Source organism: Lolium rigidum, chromosome 6 (genome assembly GCF_022539505.1).
Source record: "Lolium rigidum isolate FL_2022 chromosome 6, APGP_CSIRO_Lrig_0.1, whole genome shotgun sequence".
NCBI classification, from domain to species: Eukaryota; Viridiplantae; Streptophyta; class Magnoliopsida; order Poales; family Poaceae; genus Lolium; species Lolium rigidum.
In genome coordinates, this window is record NC_061513.1 from 174,763,697 (window position 1) to 174,769,696 (window position 6,000).

Here is a 6,000-nt window from a genome sequence, read left to right on the forward strand (position 1 = left end):
ACATTTCTTTACAATGCTTTTAGTTCATGCGCAGTAATGCTGCGTGTTCTGCATAGAGGATTTTTATTTTTGTGGAGTGATTTGCCTGAAGGATTTGAAAGTCTTCAACACCAGGTAACTGCAATTTCATTTGCACTTGATTTTCTTCCAGCGGCGTTCCACCCTGCTTTTCTGCACCAGCTGTGATAACCTCTCATAGAAGGCAACTTGCCGCCTAACAGTTTCGTGATAATTCATGATTTGTTTTTACCCCTGAAACAATTGAGGCATACGCTTCAGTTTTGTAGAGGTGAAGGAATATTATGGGGATATTCACTTCGACCCTTAGTAATGCAAGGCATATTGTTTTTTTTTTCTGTGAATGGCAGGAGCTGCCTTTGCATTACAGGAGAGTGATAACAGTAGGAACAATCACCGAAGCTTAAGAGAAATGGATATAACATGAAACGAAAGGTTTTGATGAGAAAACAGGCTCCTCTGGGCTTTTTTTTTTTTTTTTTTTTTTTGACGAAAGGCAGTAGGCACTGCTTTCATTAATAATAGGAGGAAAAAACATGCAGAGTGCAGAACTCTGAACTTACAAGAAACAGAAAACAGAAAAGACATCAAAACAAAAGTAAAGGAAAAGAAAGTTTCAGCAGAACTGAAACCAATAACAAAGCTATACACTGAGTGCTAGAACTCCCAGCAAGCTGTTACTTCAGCGAGACACTAAAATGCTCTTGCCAATTCAGTCAGGTTCTTGCGGTCTGTGAGCCAATCTCCTTAGCAATGTGTGCCAATCAATGATCTTCATGTAGATAGATTCAGGGGTGGCCCTCGTGTTGTTGAAAACGCGATCGTTCCTCTCTTTCCAGAGCTCCTCTGGGGCTGGTACAGCAAAAATAACAATTACTCCCAAAAACACCTCTCTTAAGAGGCATATGTCATCTCTGATCAATTGCATGAACTATCGACCTGCAGTGCGTTTCGTTGAAAGACTCTTCTATTCCCAGGCAATCGTATGCAGCGAAGCAAACCCCCTTCTGGTTGAGCCTCCGTTAATCATACTCCACCAGTCCCTGGCGGACGTGTTGGCCAGCGCAACGCCTACGTAAGAGCATGTCTAACAGGCCCCATATTTTTTCGCCCCTTAAAACGCGAGTAGAGGGCCCTGTATTCACTTTTCGCCGGCCGAAAACTCGGACGAGCTAGCAGATCCCGTATCCCACCCCGTAAAACAGAATATTCTGTTTTACGGGGTGGGATACGGGGTCTGCTAGCTCGTCCGAGTTTTATACCCCTCAAAACAGGGTTTTTTGACAAATTGCATATTAGAACCAACACACCATTCACATAAAATAAATGTTTTACATCACACAATAATCGTCTTAATTATTACAATAATGTTTCTCGGAAATGTCAACAAATGTTCTAATGGAAGAATTAAACAAATAACAAATGTTTCACACATACAACAAATAGGAAATGAATGTTCCACACATACAACAATGGGAAATGAATGTAAAAACTCATTGGCCATGCAACTGCCAATGGTGATCAATCAGATCTTGGGTGAGCTGGTGATGAGTCTCGGCATTTTCAATGCCTCGATGAGCTGCAAGAAAAGCTTCAAGCCGATCGGGGTTCCTCTCGGGCTGCACTCGGGTGCCAACATTGTCATAGAAACATGGCAAGTTTAAACCTCTTTCATCTTCAATGATCATGTTGTGAAGAATCACACAACATGTCATGACATCAACAAGAGTTTCCTTGTCCCAAAACCTAGCAGGACCCACGACAATTGCAAACCTTGCTTGAAGGACACCAAAAGCTCTCTCAATATCCTTGCGGCATGCCTCTTGATTTCCGGTGAAGCAAGCTTCCTTTCTTGTCAAAGGCCTGTCCTTTTTCTCTTTTATGGACTTGACAAGGGTTGCATAGTTAGGGTAAATACCATATGTGAGATAGTACCCCATGGTGTACTCATTGTTCATAACTTTGTAGTTACAAGGTGGAGCATCACCCTTAACTAGTCTTGCAAACAAAGGGGATCTATTCAAGATGTTGATGTCGTTGAGTGTCCCCGGCAATCCAAAAAAAGCATGCCAAATCCATAAGTCTTGAGAGGCCACAGCTTCAAGAACAATGGTAGCATCACGGATTTTGCCACAATACATGCCATGCCATGCTTTTGGACAATTTTTCCATGTCCAATGCATGCAATCCAAACTACCAAGCATTCCCGGCCACCCCCTCTTTTCATTGATCTCCATGAGCCTTTTTGTATCATCCTCATTTGGAGCTCGGAGATACTTCTCTCCATACAACTTGATCACCATCTTGGTGAACATACGCACGCAATCCGTGGTTGTTTGCACACCAATGCGAAGGTACTCATCGGTATAATCTGCTTGGTATACCGTATGCAATAACCCTCATGGCGGCAGAATTTTTTTGGTATGGGCTAAATCCCATGACTTGGGCAGCATTTCTTTTTGCTTGAAATAATCGCAATTTGCCTCGCAATCTTTGACGATTTTCTCGAACAAAGTCCTACGCATTCGGTACCGTCTACGGAAGAGGCGGGGAGGATAGGTCGGTACCTCGGCGAAATAATCTTGCATCAGTCTGCTCGTGGCCGAGCGCGCGGTTCCGCGGAATGCACATACGCCCCATCACGGATCCTTTCCGCTGATCCAGCAGCTTCATGCGGTCCTCCGTTTGCTTCAAGCCGAACAGGAGCAACATCATCTCCGTCTCATCGTTGTTGAGCAGCTCGTCGATATCCGAATCGCCGGAATCCGACGACGACCAATCGGTGGACGTCGCGTCCAAATCCGCCATGTGCACATCCTCCGAAGCCATCTACCACGGTGTACCATACATCAGCCCCAAATCCGACCAATTTACCGGCGGCAACGAAGAAGAACGCGGCGGAATACTCACCGGCGGAGAAGACCACGGCGGGAGGGCGGGCGGCGAGCGCGGAGGGACGCGGAACTTCGGCGGGGGCGCGGCGGAGGTGCGGCGGGCGTCGAAGAACCTCGACGAGGCTGGGCGGACGGCGGAGGGGCACGGATCTGACGGATTGCGGCGGCGGCGCGCGGGGGAAAACGGGTGGGGGAGCCGAAATGTCCGCGCACGCTTTTGGAATTGGGATGCTGGCTTCGCCCACTATCCCCGCTCCCACCCCGCACAAGTAGGGGGCCCCGTACTCGAAAACAGCAAAAAACGATTCGGGGGGCGTTTTTACGGGGCGTGCTAGAGGGCCGAGTAGAGCCGAAACCCTCAAACCGGCGGTTATTATACGGGTTTGCCCCTTTTACGGGGTCTAGACCTGCTCTAGGTTGATCGCGCAAAGCATTCGTCCATATCTCGAGCATGGGGGCACTCCAGGTCCAGGACTCGGAGGATGTGCGCAACAGTTCTGTTGGTCTGATCGCAGAAGCAGCAGGTGCTGTAGTGCAGCCATCCTCGAGCAAGCAGTCTAGCAGTCTGTCCCTAGCCCAGTTGCGATTTTGAATTAGCGGGAGAATTGTCGGCTCGCTGGGATTATGCAGGTGTGCTCTGCGGAGGGCGGAGGGGGATCGGCCTTGTCGACTCAGTTGATGGCGGTAGCCAGAGGGGTTCTCTTCGGGAAGGAGCTCGAGAACGCGCCGCTCCACGGGAAGGGCTCCGACAAGAATAGTGGACTTCGTGAAGCTCCAGAGACGACCAGAGAAGATTGGGACGCGGCGTAGGTGACGAATCGATGTGCGGCGGGGAGCGGAGGAAGATGGGGTCGATACGACGGTGCAGACGCTCGGCTCGATTCACTTGGCGATTAGCGCAATAGGATATGACGAAGATTTTTTATTTTAACAGGGCTAGCCCAGAAGGGTCTGGATACCACATTAAACTAAAAGCGGTGTGGTACAAATTACATAAAGGACCTCCGGAAACAACACATTTTGAACCATATTCCTAGCTTTTACAGAACAATCCCTAAACAAAGAGAAGAAAATGCAATCGGGTTCTCCGACTCCTCCGACAATCTTAGGTCTCGAGCGACGGTCGTCGTCACCAGCATCGGGGACTAGACCATTTGGTGCAGTGGAGAGGATGTGCTACGTCGTGAGTCCTACACATGACCTCCGATGGAGGTTGAAGAAGACCTGACGCAACGTCAACGCCAGACTCTGGAGTTGCTGCCCGCCAGCATAAGGTTCGGCTGCCAATCTTGGGCCACCGAGGATGAACTCCAAACAGCCACAATATCACGAACTCCCCTTCACCGCAGAATGCACCAGCTAGCTTACCCTTCTCCTCACCTCCACGACCGGTCAGAAGAGAGAGCAACATCAGCGAGAAGACCGATGAACCGCTTATCGAAGAAGACCTCACCGGGTCTGCAAACCACGCCCTGCTTACACCTCGCAACCCTGATGTCGTGCACTGTCGCCAAGGGTACTCCTACACTAAAAGAAGTCCTAATACTACTTCTAGCGCCCTTTCTTTGGCTACTCCAGCTAATGAATCGCCGAGGGCCTCAAAGTAATGAATCAGCGCTGAGGACTTGCTCCTCGGTTCCATGATTCATTGATTTGCAAAACATAGCATGTTTTAACTAGGTGTATATTGTGAAAGTACTCACACGTTTGGCAGGAAAAGAATGAAATTCGCCCCATCGGGCCAGCCAAACCCGGCGGCAGCCACCTGAGATGAAGGGCGGCAGGCTGGCAGCGACCGAGCGACGAGAGGACGCAGGGAATGTTGTGTTGGTTGTGATTGGTCGCTGGAGACAACATACACCAATCACCATGGGCCCCGGCGCGGCGACCATACCTCCATGGTTTTGGTTCGGGTTGGTTCGCGTCTGATTAGAGAAGGGATGAGCCGTGTTAGGCGGTGACAGCGTGTGGGCCCCGCTCACATGCAAACCTCTCTGCTATATGACGTGTACCGCGAAGCAGGGCCACCGGCCGGAAACCTTAAACCAACTCGCAATCCTTGTTATTATTCCCAATCATCATCGTCCTTCACCACCAACGGCAACATGCATTCTCTAGTTTCGCCTCCGCCCCAATCTTCCCTTTGTCAGGTGTGAACTGCTTGTCATTAAGTTCTTCGCTCTTTGCTGTTCTGCACTTGTGGATGTATTCTGCGGGCTCGGCCAAGCACGAGATGACCGTTTAGAGCAACCAATTTCGGTGCCTCATAAACAACTCAGCTCGTTGACGAGCTTACACATGGCGTAACAAACAGCTTGGACTAAACGCAACAGCTTCCACGATTCCGTGCGGGGTACCGATCGATGCAGTCTGCAAACGAGTTGAGCTTGAGTAATTAAACTAGGCTCATTTCTACGCATACTAGAATTCAAGCAAGCTCGGATTGAGTCAAGTTATAACCTAGAATCAGTTAAGCACCCACTTTCCCACTCTCCTCCTCTAAAAGAAATAGAGGTGACGGCTAGGGTGAAAACCGTAGTAGCCATCACCATCTGCCTTGCCCTCGCCGTCTACGACAGGAAATCGATGGGTCCCCGCGTCCTCTGCTAGCCGCTCCGGTGACGGTAGGAGGTGGAGGCCTTGGGTCTAAGCTCAGCGATGTAGAAGTGTCCCCAAAGTTAGAGTTTAGTCAACCGACATCGTCGTTATGGTGGCTATGGCGGCGTTGTGCCGGACAAGAATAACATATACCCTCCTACTCGTCCACCTCGTCGACGCCGATCTCGCCGATGGCGTTGAGAAGGGTGGGATTTGTCTAGTCGACGCTTCCCTGGAGTGGTGGATCTCGTCCTTTCTACTTGTGTTATAGGCTTGGTGTTAGAAGATTCAGATCAATTCAAGGTTCAATGGCGATGAATTTGGGACTAGGGCGTTGGTCCTTACAACATCTCCACCGGTGAGGCCTATAATATGGCCGGCAACAGTGCCATAAGGAGCATATGGGGCGCGCCGGCAGCAGTACATGTGCTATGGAGAAGTGTGTTCCACACCGGTGACCCCTATACCACAGCTCCAATAGTACATACAT